This window comes from Schistocerca gregaria, chromosome X, assembly GCF_023897955.1.
Source record: "Schistocerca gregaria isolate iqSchGreg1 chromosome X, iqSchGreg1.2, whole genome shotgun sequence".
Lineage (NCBI taxonomy): Eukaryota > Metazoa > Arthropoda > Insecta > Orthoptera > Acrididae > Schistocerca > Schistocerca gregaria.
This window is the reverse complement of record NC_064931.1, coordinates 93,176,998-93,198,876: the sequence shown is the minus strand read 5'-3', so window position 1 is coordinate 93,198,876 and position 21,879 is coordinate 93,176,998.

Genomic DNA, 21,879 nt, shown 5'->3' with positions numbered 1-21,879 from the left:
ATCTAATCTTTCCGGCTTCGAAACCGTGCCCTATTTCCGTCAACATTTTTTCCCAGCCAGGTTCTCTAACGACTTCGATATGGACCAGAAGATCAACTCTAAGTATGCTTCTACTGTTAAATTCCAAACTCGAACTTAACACATTTCTGTATGACCACAGTAACATATTTTGTCGTTTTTCCATCTTTCATTTGTGCTTATATAATTACACATTTTTCTAGTGTTACTCGAAATACTCCAGGTTCTTGGTGGCACGTTTATCGCACCATATGCTAATAATTATCTCTGGAAGTCGAGAAATGATTCCGTTCCCTCATGGTGATCGACTTTCTTTTATAAAACGCTAGTATAAAATTAAAAGTAGAGTCTGTTCAAGAGTTGACGTTGAAACACCAAATTTTCATGGGACAATGATAAAGGGCAATAGAGGCAACGATTCAGACTGGCATGGTGTGGACAGATGTAGTAACCGCACACTGATTAGGAAACCGCTGAGCCTGTCACACATGAGATAGACTTGCTGAAAAGCCATCTGTTATTTCGAGTACAGTACTGTGTCAGCAAAAATACAGAAAATCCAGGACGACATCGACGAGCACAGTTTGTACAATTTACAGTTCCAGTACGATCATACAGTGAACCTGATCAAGACTGAATAGTTTTTTCGAAGCGCTGACCATAGTGTTGGACTCAAAACGTTAGATGTGTATCAGTGTTGTACTGTCTAAAACTGAAAAAATCCGAAGATAGTGATCCCACGGATTATAGAATCATATAAGCCGTGTTAGTATGCTTGATGAGATACTGGAGCTAATCCCGTGTGACCGATCGCAAGCGCGAAGAGAGCTGCTGATCTTTATCCAGTGCCAGTTTGCGTTACCGCTAATGAGAAAAGGACGTTGTATTAGTGACGCCACTAATAGCCTCTCTGCGTGGTAAACAACTCTGTCTGGGTATATACTATTTCAATTCAACTTGACATCTTCAGATTTATGATAAGCTATGCCACATCAGTGTTCATGATTACTGTCAGAGGTGCGTGGTTGAATAGATTGCCGGTAACCGTAAGGAAGTCAAGCGTATTATTAAGTAGAGACCACAGGTGTCCATCAACGGACTGGTTTTCTAGAACATTTATCTCCAACGCGACTTCATTCGTAGACTGGAACGTGCCCACGGACGGTTTAATTACTAACGCCTGAGATCTATTGGTAGTGGCACACAGAGGTCACTAACGCACGACTGGCTGGGGCGCTCGGTTCAGAGATGGTGGAGGAAATTTTCACTGTCAGCGAAGTTCCTGATCGCCAGACAGCGATAATGTCCCGGATTAAAGTCCAAACCACTCTTCAGGTGATCCATCTGTCATATGGGGATATTCATTCTGGTGAGTCCCTGTGTTATTCGAGAGTTTCAGATAGTGTGGTGCTACTGGGTTACGTCCTCTCTCTAAAACGAATTTTTCTTTTTTTGTTGGCAGTGCTTTGCGGTTATGAATTTTACAGATGACTTCGTTCTTCTGGCAGAAGCTCCAGAGCTGGATGGAATGGCCAGCTGTGTAAAGTACAAAATAAATGATGATAGAAGAAACACAGTGTGCATAGAATTGTATATATCTATCCAAATTATAGTGCAACAGAAAGTACTGCAAGATGTTGACCGATTTCCATATCTCTGTTCCCTTATCTGTAATAACGGGGACCTAGCTGCAGACATTAGTAGCAGAAATGGGAATGTTTCTGCAGTCTTCAAACGAATGCGATAGATATGGCAATTACACTCATGACCACAAATATTCGTCTGTAGTTCTCTGTCATCCTACGGATGGCCAAATACGCATGTGAGAACTGGAAAACGAACTTTTACAAAGGATCTTCAATGCATGAACATGAACTGCAAAGAAACTGAAAATCTGGCAGGTGATCGAGTTCGCTGGAGGAAAATTGTTGCCAGATATGCTACTTAGCACTGGAGGAACTAAGTCTAATTGGTTTCTGCTAACACCATGACGTGCTGCCAACATCAGTCACAAAGACATTGTAAGCTACGTACTGCTATAGGACAAAAGAGAAATACGCCAACACGTTCAGGCTGAGTGAGACAGCTTGCCTATATTTTGGTGTATAAAGGGTTGATTTCCTGTAACATATTACCTCAACAGCGGACAAAGAGCGCAAACAGAGAGGAAACTGACTATAGAAGTATCCAGTTGCACGCCGGTTCTGTTATGCTCTGTACAAGAGCACATTACGGAGCGCGACAAGGTGTGTACTCCTACGGCTAACTGAAGTATTTTGAATTACGTTTATATCAAGAATTTGTCCTGTATATACTTGTGTCACTACCTGATATCCGATATCAAGCTGTCTCATACACGCTTGGAGTAAAACCTACCTAAATAGCTGGAGTATTTCTCCTTCGCAACGAGACCGACAAGCATTTGATACGGATCGGCGTCTCCACGAAATCCTTACGTTGCATCGCGTCCCACCCAGTCGAAGCACGGTTCACCTATTAACAGAAGCCAGCCGGGGTGGCCGAGCGGTTCTAGGCGCCACAGTCTGGAACCGCGCGACCGCTACGGTCGCAGGTTCGAATCCTGCTTCGGGCATGGATGTGTGTGATGTCCTTAGGTTAGTTAGGTTTAAGTAGTTCTAAGTTGTAGGGGACTGATGACCTTAGAAGTTAAGTCCCATAGTGCTCGGAGCCAGTTGAACCATATGAGCAGTAACCGATCCAACAACTGCGGGAGACACGTGTTGTCATATATTCTTATACAGGCGTTGCAGACCGCAGTGCCGTATTCTGCCTGGTTACTGTATTTTTTTATTAACAAGACTCATCCATTATCCCATGCACCATTACAGGATCCAACCTCGACAACGAGGAAAAATGTATAAAAGATACTGCATGTTCAACAGAGGTTGCACCAGTTGCGATACTAGAGCGCAAATGAAACATGCGCAACGTCGAAGCCGTCGCTCACCGTGAATGAGCACCAAGGCTGACAACTCTGCTAACAGTGATGAATACCAACAACGAACGTATATAATTTTAGTAAATAGTACCCCCCCCCCCCCCCCATGAACCATGGACCTTGCCGTTGGTGGGGAGGCTTGCGTGCCTCAGCGTTACAGATCGCCGTACCGTAGGTGCAACCGCAACGGAGGGGTATCTGTTGAGAGGCCAGACAAACGTGTGGTTCCTGAAGAGGGGCAGCAGCCTTTTCAGTAGTTGCAGGGGCAACAGTGTCGATGATTGATTGATCTGGCCTTGTAACACTAACCAAAACGGCCTTGCTGTCCTGGTACTGCCAACGGCTGAAAGCAAGGGAAAAATACAGCCGTAATTTTTCCGGAGGGCATGCAGCTTTACTGTATGGTTAAATGATGATGGCGTCCTCTTGGGTAAAATGTTCCGGAGGTAAAATAGTCCCCCATTCGGATCTCCGGGCGGGGACTACTCAAGAGGACGTCGTTATCAGGAGAAAGAAAACTGGCGTTCTACGGATCGTAGCGTGGAATGTCAGATCCCTTAATCGGGCAGGAAGGTTACAAAATTTAAAAAGGGAAATGGATAGGTTAAAGTTAGATATAGTGGGAATTAGTGAAGTTCGGTGGTAGGAGGAACAAGACTTTTGGTCAGGTGAATACAGGGTTATAAATACAAAATCAAATTGGGGTCTTGCAGGAGTAGGTTTAATAATGAATTAAAAAATTGGAGTGCGGGTAAGCCACTACAAACAGCATACTGAACGCATTATTGTGGCCAAGATAGACACGAAGCCCATGCCTACTACAGTAATACAAGTTTACATGCCAACTAGCTCTGCAGATGATGAAGAAATTGATGAAATGTATCATGAGATAAAAGAAATTATTCAGGTAGTGAAGGGAGACGAAAATTTAATAGTCATAGGTGACTGGATTTCGAGAGTAGGAAAAGGGAGAGAAGGAAACATAGTAGGTGAATATGGATTGGGGCTAAGAAATGAAAGAGGAAGCCGCCTACTAGAGTTTTGCACAGAGCATAACTTAATCATAGCTAACACTTGGTTTAAGAATCATGAAAGAAGGTTGTATACATGGAAGAATCCTGAAGATGCTAGATTTTATAATGGTAAGACAGAAATTTAGGAACCAAGTTTTAAATTGCAAGACACTTCCAAGGGCAGATGTGGACTCTGACCACAATCTATTGGTTATGAACTGTAGATTGAAACTGAAGAAACTGCAAAAAGATGGGAATTTAAGGAGATGGGACCTGGATAAACTGACTGAACCAGAGGTTGTACAGAGTTTCAGGGAGAGCATAAGGGAACAATTGACAGGAATGGGGGAAAGAAGAATGGGTAGTTTTTGAGGGATGAAATAGTGAAGGCAGCAGAGGACCAAGTAGGTAAAAAGACGAAGGCTATTAGAAATCCTTGGGTAACAGAAGAAATGTTGAACTTAATTGATGAAAGGAGAAAATATAAAAATGCAGTAAATGAAGCCGGCAAAAAGGAATACTGATACCGACAAGAAGTGCAAAATGGCTAAGCAGGGATGGCTAGAGGACAAATGTAAGGATTTAGAGGCTAATCTCACTAAGGGTGAGATAGATACTGCCTACAGGAAAATTAAAGAGACCTTTGGAGAAACGAGAACGACTTGTATCAATATCAAGAGCTCAGATGGCAACCCAGTTCTAAGCAAAGAAGGGAAAGCAGAAAGGTGGAAGGAGTATATAGAGGGTCTGTACAAGGGCGATGTACTTGACGACAATATTATGGAAATGGAAGAGGATGTAGATGAAGATGAAATGGGAATACGATACTGCGTGAAGGTTTTGACAGAGCACTGAAAGGCCTGAGTCGAAACAAGGCCCCCGGAGTAGACAACATTCCATTGGAACTACTGACGGCCTTGGGAGAGCCAGTCCTGACAATACTCTACGATCTGGTGAGCAAGATGTTTGAAACAGGCGAAATACCCTCAGACTTCAAGAAGAATATAATAATTCCAGTCCCAAAGAAAGCAGGTGTTGACAGATGTGAAAATTACCGATCAATCAGTTTAATCAGCCACAGCTGCAAAATACTAATACGAATTATTTACAGACGAATGGAAAAACTGGTAGATGCGGACCTCGGGGAGGATCAGTTTGGATTCCGTCGAAATGTTGGAACACGTGAGGCAATACTGACCTTACGATTTATCTTAGAAGAAAGATTAAGAAAAGGCAAATCTACGTTTCTAGCATTTGTAGAGTTAGAGAAAGCTTTTGACAATGTTGACTGGAATACTCCCTTTCAAATTCTTTAGGAGGCAGGGGTAAAATACAGAGGCGAAAAACTATTTACGATTTGTACATAAACCAGATGGCAGTTATAAGAGTCAAGGGGAATGAAAGGGAAGCAGTGGTTGGGAAAGGAGTGAGACAGGGTTGTAGCCTCTCTCCGATATTATTCAATCTGTATATTGAGCAAACAGTAAAGGAAACAACATTGTAATTCTGTCAGAGACAGCAAAGGACTTGGAAGAGCAGTTGAACGGAATGGACAGTGTCTTGAAAGGTGGATATAAGATGAACATCAACAAAAGAAAAACGATGATAATGGAATGTAGTCGAATTAAGTCGGGTGATGCTGAGGGAATTAGATTAGGAAATGAGACACTTAAAGTAGTAAAGGAGTTTTGCTATTTGGGGAGCAAAATAACTGATGATGGTCGAAGTAGAGAGGATATAAAATGTAGACTGGCAATGGCAAGAAAAGCGTTTCTGAAGAAGGGAAATTTGTTAACATTGAGTATCGATTTAAGTGCCATGAAGTGGTTTCTGAAAGTATTTGTATGGAATGGAGTTTTTGTATGGATGTGAAACATGGACGATAAATAGTTTGGACAAGAAGAGAATAGAAGCTTTAGAAATGTGGTTCTGCAGAAGAATGCTGAAGATTAGATGGGTAGATCACATAACTAATGGTGAAGTATAGAATAGAATTGAGGAGAAGAGGAGTTTGTGGCACAACTTGACAAAAAGAAGGGACCGGTTAGTAGGACATGTTCTGAGGCATCAAGGGATCACAAATTTAGCATTGGAGGGCAGCGTGGAGGGCAAAAATCGTAGACGGAGACCAAGGGATGAATACACTAAGCAGATTCAGAAGGATTGCAATAAGTACTGGGAGATGAAGAAGCTTGCACAGGGTAGGGTAGCATGGAGGGCTGCATCAAACCAGTCTCAGGACTGAAGACCACAACATCAACAAATAATTTTTACTTAAATATTATTTATTTTGCCTCTACGATTAAGTAAGATGCTTATATTATCACTAACATGAAACCGTATTATTAGATATCGCGCGAAAATTTGCCGATTATGGTACAGGAAGCAAGATTAGATTTTAACGTCACGTCGACGAAGAGGTCCTTAGAGATTGAGCACAAGACCGAACTAAGGTAGGGTTAGTAAGGAAACTGTCTGTTACCTTTCAAAGGAACCTTCTCGGCATTCGCCTTAAATGATTTGAGCAAAATCTCGGATAAATTAAATCTGCATGGGCGGGTGGTGGTTTTAGTCACCGTCCTCCCGAATATGATTTCAATGTTTTCACCACTGCGCCACCCCTCTCAGTGATTACGTTGGAGTATAAGAATGGTACAAGCTTATACCTACTACCATTAGAACAGTCGTTAACCCTTCAGCGTGTGAGCAGGCCCCATGTTTTTCCATGACTCTCGTGTCGCCGGCGGGTTGGTTGGCTAGAATCAGCGGCTTACGACGTAATCTTATAGATTAGTTTGACTTAATTTATTCCATATTATATTCTTTTCGTTGTTAATTCTTTATTGTCGTTAGTTGTTAGGTTGGATTGGTTTTTTGAGCTATTTATAACAGCTGTGTAATAGAGTAGGCTAGCTACGATTAGGGTCTTCGATTTTGTGGCAAAATGTAGTTCACGAACGTAAAATCAGTTTCCCATCTTATATTACCAGATGATGGATCCATGTATGAAAGTAACATAACTAAGACAAATGAATAGATAAATAATTATTGTTGGTGCTGATGTTCCATGGACGGTGCGCATGGCCATTTTCCTGGTTCCAGGAGGTACAGATATACACATCCAATCCCGGACCACCACATCAGACAAGACGCTATTGCTGGTCTCACGGCGAGCGCACCACAAATTATCAAATTATGTTTTATGTTTCACCACCAGCGATAGTTAGGGCCGTAGCGAGCAGCTTGACTATGAGCAGGGCCGATCATCATGATAAGTCACGGTTGCAAAATACTGACACGGATTATTAACAGAAGAATAGAAAGACTGGTAGGTGCCAACTTCGGAAAATATGAGTTTGGGTTCCAGAGAATTACGGAATCTCCCCATGCAAAATGACCCTACGACGTATCTTATACTGAAGTAAGGCAGTCCTACGTTACTGCCATTTATAGATTTGGAAAAAAGTTGACTCTTTAAAATTATGAGAGTAACAGTAATAAAATACAGGGAGCGAAAGGTTATTTACAACTAGTACAGGAACCAGGAATGCAGTTATATGAGTCGAAGGACATGAAAGGGAATTAGTGGTTGTGAAGATAGTGAGATACGGTTGTAATCTATGGTCCATGTTATTCAGTCTGTCCATAGAGCAAGCAGTAAAGGAAATCAGGGTTCAATTTGGAAATGGAACTGAAATTCAAGGAAGATGAGTTAAAACTTTGAGGTTTGCTGGTGACGTTCCAATTTTCTCCGAGATGGCAAAGGACTTGGAAAATAGTCAAAGGAAATGAATAGCGTCTTGAAAAGAGGTTATCAGATGTATGTCTACAAATGTACAAGGGCAATGGAATGTGGTTGGATTAAACTAGGCGACGCTAAGGGAATTAGATTTCGTTATTTCGGCAGCAAAATAACTGACGATGACCGAAGTACAGAGGATATAAAAGGCGGACTCGCATTAGCGATAAAAGCGCCTCTAAAAACCAGAAATTTGTTAACATCGAATACAAATTTAATTGTTAGCAAGTCTTTCCTGAGATAAGTGTAGCCTTGTAAGGAAAAGAAACGTGGACGAGAAACAATTCAGACAAGAATAAAATAGAGGTTTTTAAGATGCGGTGCTACAGAAAAATAAGTGATGAAGAGGTGCTGAATCTAATTGAGAAGAAAACAGATGTATGCCACATCTTGACTAAAGGAAGTGGCAGTTAAAAGGTCACATTCTGAGGGAATAAGAAATCGTCAATTCAGTGTTGGAGGGAAGTGTAAGCATAAAATTTATAGCTCAAATGGCTGAAATGGCTCTGAGCACTATGGGACTTTACACCTGAGGTCATCAGTCCCCTAGAACTTAGAACTACTTAAACCTAACTAACCTAAGGACATCACACATATCTATGCCCGAGGCAGGATTCGAACCTGCGACCGTAGCAGACACGCGGTTCCGGACTGAAGCGCCTAGAACCGCTCGGCCACCTCGGCCGGCTGTACGAGCATGTCAGGGTACGTTCAGATCATCAGTCAATCCGTTCTGCTGCAGCTCCTAAAATGACAAGTAAACTAACACTTCCAGGGCAGTGCCCTTGCTCACACCTCAGAAATTAGTCAAATTACTGTCTAAGATGTTCGTCAACTCCCCAGACCAGAAAAAAACAGAAAATCTGTTTCCTGTTGCGTGCGCAGGTGTGAGATATAATGAGACGGTAGATGACCCGCTATGCATTAGTAGCAACAAGCTTTGGCAACAGGTGGAATCAACGTGAAATAATATTTCTTAAGATGACATTCTACAAATGTGATCATATCCAGTGCAGCACAGCACTGTTGGAGCTAGCGGTCGTTCTAGATACTGAAATCAATTTCCCAAACCATACGTGCACAGACGTATGATGCAGCGATTGTACGGTGTATGTATGAATAATATACGAATAAAGTTTCATCCATATGGGAAATTACTACGGAGCGTTCGTTTTTTATTTTCCGCTAATGTAATAGCGTGCATCTGGGATGAAATGTTTCGAATGAGAGGACGACAGGGGGCGAAACAGTTACGAGCACTTAAAGGAAAAGTATCATTTCCCGACATCTGCTCCTTCTAGACGGAGGAAGGACAGGCGGTCTGGTAGGGCTACGTATCCCCATCACACGAATGCAGTCTGTCGCAGGTGCAGAAGAGGATCTCGTGTTGCCGGAAAATATGAGACTGCAGGAAAACGACAATGCTAAACGAAGATATTCTTCCGGAAAGTCGTTAGGGAGGCAGATAGCACGGCGGGGGGCGGAGCGGCTAGCGGGCAGGTGACGGCCGCGTTTCCGGAAGCCGCGCCGCTATCGCCTGTGGGAAAGGCAAACGCCGTTTCCCGCAGCATCCCGTGGGACGCCGAGCGCCCCCTCAAAGCTATTCCTTGTTCCTCAAGAACCCGTCTCGCCGTCTCTTCCGGTCATTTTCGGAACAGCTGCGCTACCAGCGCTCGCGCCGTATTCGAAACCCGGTGGCAGAGACTTCTCTCTCCGTGAATCCGGTACTCCACGTAAGGTGCTTGCGAAGAAACGAAGCTAAGTCGACGGCACCATCAGGGACGGAATATTGCGTCGAAAAAGAGCAACGAGGCAGTATTCGGACGGTGCATCATCCAGCGAGCCATCCCGACATTCGTTTGGAATAATTTACTGACAGAAATGTAAATTTAATTGGAGGGACAGTGAGTTGAATCCTGTTCCACTATCCGAGTCCAGTGTCTGAACCAGTGGGATATTTCAAGTATATCAGATAACCTGAAAATGTGCACTGATACACGTAGATTTATCTAACGCAGTTGTATAGACGGTGTTAAATAAAAAGTGTCGAATATTTTGAGATGGCAGCACCCACCAAAACCAAACACATCTCTTGTACTGCAAGTTCATTGCTGTCCACATTTTGGGAGAAGGCAGTATGGACCAAAACGAGAAGAAATGTCCAGTAAACATGGGCTCTTAAATGAAAGCTTTAGGAGCCATGAGCAGCTGTTTATCTTCACCACTCTTAAAAACATCTCTTCTATTGAGCAAGTGCTCATAGTTCTTAAGGTATACATTTTAGACAACGTGTTTCTGGACATTTTTTCTTTTTTTGATTATTCCAAAATATGGAAAACAATGAGTTTGCAGTAGAAGAGATGTACGTCAAAGTATCGAAGATGTAAAAGTACTGTTAGCTGTTAAGGTATGCATTTTATATCCCATGTTTACTGGCACGTTTTTCTTGTTTTGGTGTGTAGTACTACCTCTCGAAAGTTTGGACGCTCTTAGATATATATAAAACCCTCTTTATTTCACGAGCGATTAAAATATCGAAACTAAGTTTTCGATATACTGATGTACGCAGAAGGGCACTTAATATTATCTTATGTTTAATACACTTTAACTCTTACGTCAATCGAGGTACTGAATCTTTTTTTTTAATTCGACGATATTCTTTTTTAAACTCTTGAAAAGATGAGTACAGTGATTTAACACTTGTTACTGCTGGCTTTGAAACTTTTCGTAAAAATATCAGAGTAATGTGTCAAAGTGGAGAGACAAGGCGGCTGGAGTCTGCTGTTGCGGTGTGAACACCACCAAGTAGGGCTTCGTCGCTGTAGGAAGCCTTTCCGACTGCTTACTAATTTCCACAAAATCTGATCACTTAACAATGAGTACGACCACACAATTGAAAACTTTTCCTAATTAAGATATGATACGCGAAAAATTAGCATATAGTTAAATTTACAACAGTCGTAGCTGCCCCTCTTTTTATTCCGTATAACATAGGACCAATAGAAAAGAAGTTTTTCTATCATCTTGCTGCATGCAACGACGGAGCCTGGCATCAGAGAACTGCTTGGCAGTCGTTACGCCGCAACATAGGATTCCGGTCACCTTGCCGTTCAGTTTTAGTACATTTCTCAGACGCTTTTGTCAAAAGTTTCAACTCGAACATTAACAGGTGCTACACCAGGATACTCGTATTTTTAAGAGCCTTAGACTGGCGTCAAAGAAGTATATCGTACCATTAAAAAAGTACTTGCTTCAATCACAAGAGCTAAGAGTATTAACCATACAACAAAATCACATCTCCCTCTGCCTACTGTCATTTCTCGGAAACCTCATTTCGATATCTGGCATTGAACTGCGCACGGAGTGCAGAGTACTTTGTTCCAGAGTCGGACGGCAGCAAAAGATAGCAGTTTTGTTTGATTAATGGGCACAGTCAGGATTCTAAATCAGTGAGATCTATTGTTTCCATAATGATGAGGTGACAGATATTCAACCTCTGATGCGAGATACTGGGGTACTTGCGCACTGAGGAGCCGAACAAGTAGACAGATCTTATGGTAGTTACATAGCTTGTCTAGTCGCCACAAACCTAACTGGGAAAATGTGACGCACCCAAATATTGATGGTTACTTCTAACTGTCTAGAGTTTTCACTACACGTGCCGTGTTGTAGAACCTCCACTGTTTACGTTACACATCCTGTGGAATTATGTTACAAAACTTTTTAAGAGCGAAAAAGCAAGCGGAAATGTTCCTGCATGTGTCGGCAATATTTTCTTCCCAACCGAGGTGCTGATCTAGGGAGAGAGAGAGGGGAGGGGGAGAGAGAGAGGGGGGGAGAGGGAGAGGGAGAGGGAGAGGGAGAGAGAGAGAGAGAGAGAGAGAGACTGACACAACAATTGTTTAATAAAGTACTCTAATCGAGAAACATTTACAGAAATATATCGCCTGGATGCCATTCCTTACATGGCATGTTTTGCTGCGATATGTTGTGGTACATAGTGTTATTGTCAATAAAGAGTTTGAGTGGATTATGTGGAGACTTTTCACGGATAATTGGTTCACATGGCTCTGAGAACTATAGGACTTAACATCTGAGGTCATGAGTCCCGTAGAACTTAGAACTACTTAAACGTAACTAACCTATGCCCGAGGCAGGATTCGAACCTGTGACCGTAGCAATCGCGCGGTTCCGGACTGAAGCGCCTAGAGCTGCTCGGCCACCGCGGCCGGCTTGCACGGATATTTTGGTGTGTAGAAGAGGATACTTTTGGTGTCACTAACTTATCCCCCTACCCTCTTCCACTCGCGAATGGCGCGTGGGAAGAATAATTGTCGGTAAGCTTCTGTATTAGCCCTAACTTCTCGAGTTTTCTCGTCGTGGTCGTTTCGCGAGATGTATGAGAGAGGAAATAATATGTTGTCCAATTCTCCCTGGAAAGTACCCTCTCGAAATTTTAATAGCAAACCTCTCCGTCATGCACAACGCCTCTCTTGTAATGAATGCCACTGGAGTTTGTTGAGCACCTCTGTAACGCTCTCACGCCGACTAAAGGATCTTGTGATGAAACGCGTCGCTCTTCGTTCGATCCTCTATCTCTTCTATCAGTCTTATTGGTAAGGATCCCATAAACATCAACAATACTCACGAATTGGCCGAACAAGCGCCTTATAAGAAACTTCCCTACATTTGTTTTATGTGGTCATTCCACTTAAGATCGCTCTGGATAGTTACTTCTAAATGTATCACGGTAGATACTGTTTCTCATCAATAGTGTAATTGAACAGTAGTGGTTTTTTTCCAATGTATGCGCAATATGTTACATTTATTCACGTTGAGGATCTACTTCCAGAGCCTGCAGCATTCCTCAATCCTCTGCAGGTGATCCAGAAAAAAGTTACATTGAACATATCTAATAATACTGGTATAACACAGCACAGCAATTATATCCATTATGGACTATGTCGTGAATGAAGACTGTGACAGTCAATCAAAATGGGAAAAATATGCAGTTCGCTAAAAGACGGCATTATGCTGTAGTGGAGACACCACAGTGATCTGTATATTGTAACTGGCTGAATAATAAATTCAAGATGAAAATTTTCAATAATAAAAATTGTGACCTCCACTTAGAGACACTCATTCTTATGGTTTTCTTGTTGAAAATCTCTAGCAATTTAAATAGTAGGCAGTATGCAAATGAAATACACCTGGTTAGTGAACCCCGCTAGTTTGGTTGAGGCTGGTCGTACCAGGGTTGGCTAATTCAATGAAACGACGTTTGTAGCAAAGGCTTTGGAACACACTGTAAAAATCACAAAGCTTTTGCTTCAACCACTACGCATTTCACGTGGAAGGAATCTTTTCAGTAGAACTCATCTGTGACACAGCCTACAACATTCTTTCATTGTTCTATAGTACGAGCATAAGCGAATGCGGCATACATACTGTTCTTAAGTTTGCAAGGCCGCATTTCTATGAAAACCAGCTGTTGTAAAACTGCAACAAAAAGTACTGAAGGGACAATTTTAAATGCTACAGGACAATCTTTTCCTGTGTATTAATTTTTTCTGTTAATATTTTTCCGCCTTGCTATAAAATTAGTTAAACTATCTCCACTGTCAATTACAGTTCATAGCTAGAGCCTTACAAGTAAAATCAGTCGAAACACTATGATCATCAATTAATGGAGTGTACGTCATCTTTGGTACTCAAAAATGGCTCCAGTTCTTTGGATGCTTCATGTCGATACACAGAGAAAGATGCGCAGACATAAATCACGTAGGAGTTGTTTCTGAGCACGATCAATGACATAACACAACTATTCGTAAGTGATGAAGTACGGCGTATCTGGGGACAAGAACTCCAGAGGAATACATAACCACTTTCCTCAAATCATTGTCACAAATTTCTGGCAGAAACAGTGGTTCTATTGTGAGAAAAGACCTCGTTTGCCGGGAAAGGTATCAGAGATAAAATTATCTCAGCGGTCTGCAAAGGTATTGACGTAGTCGCAACTTCTCACTGTGCGTTTCTAACATCCTCTGCTGACCTGACGTTGGGCCTACAAGAACAGTAGTAGGTAGCACCTGCTGCTAAACCCCCTGGCCAACACCTGGCTCTGCACAGAATTGAATCCTGTTTCACAAGTTGCCGAATCTTCCGTCTTGCAAATCAGGTATGCCTCCCATTTCCATGTTCTGATCAACTATCTTGGAACCAACCCTCATTTGTTGACTGCATCTAAAGACAGCATCATCTGAACGTCTGGCAGGCCTCGTGTTTCGGATGTATTCGTTTCTAACTGACAAACCACCAACACTGCCACCTACTCTCATCTAATTCAGGAGATTTCTTGTTCTTCACACACCGCCGAACCAGTGAACTGCGTGTATTCTCATCGTGTTTTACATCCTTTCGATCAACGAACCGCGCGCCAATCACGTGGCTCGTTCAGTTCCATGAGAAAGAGATATTACACACGTCAAAAAAAGTTTGCTTCACCACGGTTCCCAGAACTCTTGAAGATATACGTTGACTGCGGATATTGTATCACATACACAGTCCCTTTGACTGTTCAGAGATGTCAATAAACCCGCCCAAACATGTAAATAACCATAAATGGGCAGCGCCTATTAGACGGAGGGAGTCCGACAGCCGATCATTTCCAGTCGTTCCACCAGGAAGGAGGTACACGGCTCGTGTTGTCTGTAGTTCAACCATGCCTAGACGGTCAGTACCGCGGTTCGATCGCGTCCACATTGTTACTTAGTGCCAGGAAGGGCTCTCAACAAGGGAAGTGTCCAGGCGTTTCGGAGCGAACCAAAGCGATGTTGTTCGGACATGGAGGAGATACAGAGAGACAGGAACTGTCGATGACATGCCTCGCTCAGGCCACCCAGTGGCTACTACTGCACTGGGTGACCACTCCCTACGGATTATGGTTCGCAGGAACCCTGACAGCAATGCTTTTCATGCAGCCACAGGACGTCGTGTTTTGACTCAAACCGTAAGCAATAGGCTGCATGATGCGCAACTTCACTCCCGACGTCCATGGCGAAGTCCATCTTTGCAACTACTACACCATGCACCGCGGTACAGCTGGGTCCAACATGCTGAATGGACCGCTCAGGATTGGCATCACGTTTCATTCACGGATGAGCGTCGCATATGCCTTCAACAAAACAATTGTCAGAGACGTGTTTGGAGGCAACCCGGTCAGGCTAAACGCCTTAGACACCCTGTCCAGCGAGAGCAGCAAGGTGGAGGTTCCCTGCTGTTTTGGGATATCGGTCGACTAGAGTGGCCAGCATGTTCTCCAAACATGAACCCTATCGACATGTCTGAGATAGATTCAAAAGGGCTGTCTATGGACGACGTGACGTAACGATCACTCTGGGGGATCTACGCCGAAACGCCGTTGAGGAGTGGGACCATCTGGACCAACAGTGCCTTTGTGACCTTGTGGACAGTATGCCACGACGAATACAGGCATGCATCAATGCAGGAGGATGTGCTACTGGGTATTAGAGGTACCGGTGTGTACAGCAATCCGGACCACCACCTCTGAAGGTCTCGCTGTATGGTGGTACAAGATGCAATGTGTGGTTTCCATGAGCAGTAAAAATGGCGGAAATGAAGTTTATTTTCTGTACAGGTTCCGGAACTCTCGGAACCGAGGTGATGCAAAACCTTTTTTGATGTGTGTATTACCCTTCTTAAATGCCAAGTACAAAAACTACATTGTGGTGCACTTGATTATTCGAAGACTCACTATAGTGTCCGCTAAATTCCAGTTAAAGTTAACAGCAGTGTCTGATCCTCATTGCTTGTTCTGTGCACGCGCGATAAAGAGATGAAAAGTTGGCGTCGGGGCCAGTCACTTCTGTAGGACATCTTTGTCAACACTAACACAATTTTAGCAGAGTATAAAGAATATACCTATACCTCCTCGTATAGCGCAACGCTCAGAGTTCTAACACGCGAGACAAGGTAAGCCAGCCCCAGCAGGAAATCTAGTCAAATTATTGTGGTTTTTAGACCACTTCCCCCGCTCGTTTAGGCAAAAGCTACGCTGGCTCCCAATTTCCACCTCAGAAAAAACGGTACTCAAACATTAAAAGCACGCTCGCACAGAACAAAGTTCACGCATTTCACAGACAGACAGTGAATAGTAGGACAAACCGCGTTCTGGCATGCTATTGATATCAAATTGATATCAGATTAATTATGCGAATTAATTAATTGATCAATTAATATCCCCACCCCCTGATGACACCAAGGGGTTTCCTCAGCTTGCACAGGAGTCCCTTCCCCCTCTCCCTCTCCCCTAGCTTGGTAATCGTAGTAATACGATAAAGGTGATTTGGTCATGTGCAGGAGGGATATTTATAGACCATCATTCATTATCAATGAATTGTAGGTGTGTTGCTTCTAAATTTCTTTGTGCAGTCCATGTATGCTCTGCGTGGTTATGGATTTCCTCCTGTATGTCAGCATGGCATTTCTCTCGTGTTAGCTCTCTACCTAGTCAGTGGCAGACGGATAATTAGATGGTCTTCTAACAATGAAATAATGTTGTTGGAACATGACGGGATTTTGAGATAGTTTGTAGGTATCTGTAACTTGGCTTGGGACATCTCTTACTCATCGAAATCAGGTGGATCAAATGCGATATATTAAAAACTGGATGATTCCTGAGAATACGGTAAGTAAACAATTCTCTGATGAAAGGAGGGTTAAGAGGTGAGCTCTGTACTGTTTCTTTTAAGAATTGTGGGTAAACATATTTCAACCTCTCATATACATCCCACAAAGCGACTGCAACGAGAAAATTAAGGGCTAATATGAAGGTTTCTACAGAGAGACAATGAGCAGCACAGGTTACATCTTTTGCTCTCTTAAAAAGAAAGAGACAGTATTGTTCCATGGGTTTAGTGTGCCTATAAATGGATGGAGTAATATCTCAGTAGGTAGACTAAATTTGCATCCACATATAATTGCATACTGTGCAAGCCATCATATGGCGCATGGCGGACTGTGTCCAATTGCATTATAGTCATTTCCCTTCCTATTACACTCGCAAATAGGCTGAGGGAGGAAAAAGGCTATATACACATCTCTCAATGAGAGCTAATTTCTCGTAACTTATCTTCATGGTTCGTACGCGAAATTTATGTTGGCAGCAGTCAGCTTTAAATGTCAGTTTTCAGTGGTGTTTCTCGAAAAGACATCATATTCCCTGCAGGGATTCCCATTTGAGTTCCTGAAGCATCTGCCCAGCATTGGCAGGAGCCAATGGGGGCGCTTCTATAGTAGATTTGTAGCTGCAGTTTATGGCGGGTCATGGCCCATCGAACATAGGCCGGTGTGAGGTGGGGCGTACACAGTTAAGTTAAGTAGTCATTTTGACTTTGTACATATGTACTGTTTGAGTTTTCCTTTTCTTTTTCGTTTATAAATGCATAGCTATGGTGTTCTTTTAAACATTGACAAAGGTCTTCTTAGGCACTAGTGGGTTTTATTGTTGTTCTGAAGAAGGTGTAGTTACCTACGCCGAAACCTAGGTTAACACTACGTGCTTTTTTCGCAATCGAGGCGGGTTTTTAGTTTTTTAATATATTAACCAACGATTGTCGACGCGCTGCGATGTTGAAGGTTCTACGCTTCTATAGCGCTGTATTCTAAGGGAAACCTAGATCTGCAGGCTTTTACATATTTCGGATATGCCAGTCAGTAGAAAGGTATTTTGTTATTGCTCACTGCGTCAGCCTTTCCAGGATATTTCGAAAACACATCTCAGAACATTTCGGTCTGCAGGAGGGATGAGGGGAAACATATTGTTCAACATTCTACTGTTTACCCCAGCGACATTTAAGCATGCAGTCCTTCTGAGAAGGATTGGAGAACTTTTGTGTGTGGTCCAATTTCTTCTAGCTACGAGAATAACTCATATAAAAGGGAGGAATCTACATTTCCAGTGGGAAAATTTCGGGTGTGTCAACAAAAAAATAACCCCATTCCATATTTTTTAAACTGAGGAGTCTATGTCGGGGGTGGAACTAAAACAAATGGTTCAAATGGCTCTGAGCACTATGGGACTTAACTGCTGTGGTCATCAGTCCCCTAGCACTTAGAACTACTTACACCTAACTAACCTAAGGACATCACACACATCCATGCCCGAGGCAGGATTCGAACCTGCGACCGTGGCAGTCCCGCGGTTCCGGACGGGGTGGAACTGCAGTTAGTCCAAGTTCCGCTGCATTGAATCACGGTCAGAGAGCAGGAGGGGTCACAAGGAGTCGGGCAACAAGAAGTCAAAGCTCATGGTCATTGGGAGTGGCAGTTCCCCATCAGGCCAACTCTCCAGGTACACATTACACTCAGTAGATGGCACTGGACTAGACTGGAGGCGACTGGTCAGTTTACTTTTACAGTTTGAGTCGCTGTGTTCAGGTAAGATAATGAGCACTAGATCCGTAAAAAATATCATGCAATATATTTCCTATTTTTCTCTTGGCTAGGATGCAACTCATAAATAGGTATAAGTGTGTTTCATTCCCAAATGATGTTTCTACAGAAATCCTGTATATAGGGGCAGGGTGTTACAGGTGTGCTACCCACCCACCCCCTGGTGTCCACCTCCTGGTGTCCTCTATCCTCTCTACCCCAAGCGAAATGCCGCGCCTTTCCCATGGTGTTCTGCCTTCTCTCCATCTCCACATCCTCCACCTCCTTTCCTAACACAACTTCCAGCACCTACCACTCCCGGATAATGAGCTTCACCCTATACCTGCCCTTCCTATCAACTCTAACCTCATCTTCCCCTCCCTCTCTACAGGGCACCCTCCAAATGGTTCAAATGGCTCTGAACACTATGGGACTTAACATCTGAGCCATCAGTCCCGTGGAACTTAGAATTACTAACTAACCTAAGGAAATCACACACATCAATGCCTGAGGCAGGATTCGAACCTGCAACCGTAGTGGTCAGGCAGTTCCAGACTGAAGTGCCTAGAAACGCTCATCCACTGTGGCTGGCTGCTCCCTCCCCCCTCCTCCCTTCCTCTGACCTGTGTTTTCCTTCCTCCTCTGCCCCCTTTCTTTCCACTGCACCCCTTCTGTATCTCTGTGCTCACTCCTGACTTGCCTTCCCTCTCCATCTCTCACCCGCCCCTCTCCTGCCCCTTGGTGCGCCTCCCAACCCTCTTTCTTTTCATCCCACCGCTTCCAGCCCCCTCCCCCTGTCCCTTCCTCGCCCCTCTTACACCATCCTCTCAGTCCTCCCCTCCCTCAGCAGGTCCCTCCCAGAAGTTTTTATTCTTCGTCATGTGTGCTCCGTCTTGTGCAGTGCATTTAAAGTGTAGTTGTTCTGGAGTGTTTTAATACTTTTAACTTGTGTGACATCAGTGTATTTTACATGCTTCACAAATCGTCAATTGTGAATTTGATCTTTATGTGTTTTTTTAACTGTCCCACATGTACATCTCTCTGTAAGTGCATTTTTAATGCACACTGTCTCCGCTTCTTATATTCTTATATCCCCATTTTCATCGCCTTTTATATGTATCATTTCCGTATTAAATGTGTATTAAATGTGTCACTCAGCTGAAGAGAGGCGGATTGTGCAGCTGCCGGCCCTCCCCTGCCCATATGGGGCAGGTGAATGAAATCATAGTAAAGGAAAAAAAAGGTGTGCTGGAACACTGAGTCGGTGTTCTAATATTACCCATCCTTATGTTCCTCCCAGCAGCTATTGACTTGTAGGTTGCATGACACTTGCTTTCCCCAATGCCTTTGCATACATCCTCAATTTGAAAATGGCACCCGAGGTTAATTTAATGAAAGACGCCTATGGCCATTTGCAAGAGCAAAGATCACTACACAACATTTCTGCTTATTGGTTGACTTTAGCTTGAAAGTTTGAATAACTTATTTTGAATTGTAATGGAAAAATGGTGATGCTGTGAGAAACCAAGTTAAGAATTTTATATAACAACAACATTTATTTAATAAAAATCAGAAAGAATACTTATTGATCACTCACTTTACTTGTTGTTGTTGTGGTCTTCAGTCCTGAGACTGGTTTGATGCAGCTCTCCATGCTACTCTATCCTGTGCAAGCTTCTTCATCTCCCAGTACCTACTGCAACCGACATCCTTCTGAATCTGTTTGGACTATTCATCTCTTGGCCTCCCTCTACGATTTTTACCCTCCACACTGCCCTCCAGTACTAAATTGGCGATTCGTTGATGCCTAAGAATATGCCCTACCAACCGATCCCTTCTTCTAGTCAAGTTGTGCCACAAATTTCTCTTCTCTCCAATTCTATTCAGTACCTCCTCATTAGTTATGTGATCTACCCATCTGATCTTCTACATTCTTCTGTAGCACCACATTTCGAAAGCTTCTATTCTCTTCTTGTCTAAACTATTTATCGTCCACATTTCACTTCCATACAAATACTTTCAGAAACGACTTCCTTACACTTAAATCAATTCTGGCTGTTAACAAATTTCTCTTCTTCAGAAACGCTTTCCTTGCCATTGCCAATCTACATTTTATATCCTCTCTACTTCGACCATCATCAGTTCTTTTGCTCCCCAAATAGCAAAACTCATTTACTACTTTAAGCATCTCATTTTCTAATCTGATTCCCGCAGCATCACCCGATTTAATTCGACTACATTCCATTATCCTCGTTTTGTTTTTGTTGATGTTCATCTTATATCCACGTTTCAAGACACTGTCCATTCCATTCAACTGCTCTTCCAAGTCGTTTGCTGTCTCCGACAGAATTACAATGTCATCGGCGAACCTCAAAGTTTTTATTTTTTCTCCATGGATTTTAATACCTACTCCGAATTTTTCTTTTGTTTCCTTTACTGCTTGCTCAATATACAGATTGAATAACATCGAGGAGAGGCTACAACCCTGTCTTACCCCCTTCCCAATCACTGCTTCTCTTTCATGTCCCTCGACTGTTATAACTGCAATCTGGTTTCTGTACAAATTGTAAATATCCTTCCGCTCCCTGTATTTTACCCCTGTCACCTTTAGAATTTGAGAGAGAGTATTCCAGTCAACATTGTCAAAAGCTTTCTCTAAGTCTACAAATGCTTCTAAGATAAGTCGTAAGGTCAGTATTGCCTCACGTGTTCCAGTATTTCTACGGAATCCAAACTGATCTTCCCCGAGGTTGGCTTCTACTAGTTTTTCCATTCGTCTGCAAAGAGTTTGTGTTAGTATTTTGCAGCTGTGGCTTATTAAACTGATTGTTCGGTAATTTTCACATCTGTCAACACCTGCTTTCTTTGGGATTGGAATTATTATATTCTTCTTGAAGTCTGAGGATATTTCGCCTGTCTCATACATCTTGCTCACCAGATGGTAGAGTTTTGTCAGGACTGGCTCTCCCAAGGCTGTCAGTAGTTCTAATGGAATGTTGTCTACTCCCGGGACCTTGTTTCGACTCAGGTCTTTCAGTGCTCTGTCAAACTCTTCACGCAGTATCGTATCTCCCATTTCATCTTCATCTACATCCTCTTCCATTTCCATAATATTGTCCTCAAGAACATTGCCCCTGTATAGACCGTCTATATACTCCTTCCACCTTTCTGCTTTACCTTCTTTGGTTATAACTGGGTTTCCATCTGAGCTCTTGATATTCATACAAGTGGTTCTCTTTTCTCCAAAGGTCTCTTTAATTTTCCTGTAGGCAGTATCTATCTTACCCCTAGTGAGATAAGCCTCTACATCCTTACATTTGTCCTCTAGCCATCCCATCTTAGACTTTACTTAACAGGACGAATTACGATTATAGATAATGCTGGCCCATCATCTGCAATACAAAATAGAAGTCGCAATTTTATCCAGTCTGGCTATCTCTCCTAAGATGACTACGGGAGCCATCACGCACAGCATCTATACTCACTAGAGGGAATGCCTAACCATCTCCCCTCATCGGGGCCCACATACTGTGGCCGGAAGGGCTCAAAGAGGAGGACATGTCTCTCTGGTCCAGTACAGTCACACTCTACTTAATACAATGGTTGGCTAAACCGCATCTCCACATTCACAGAACCCA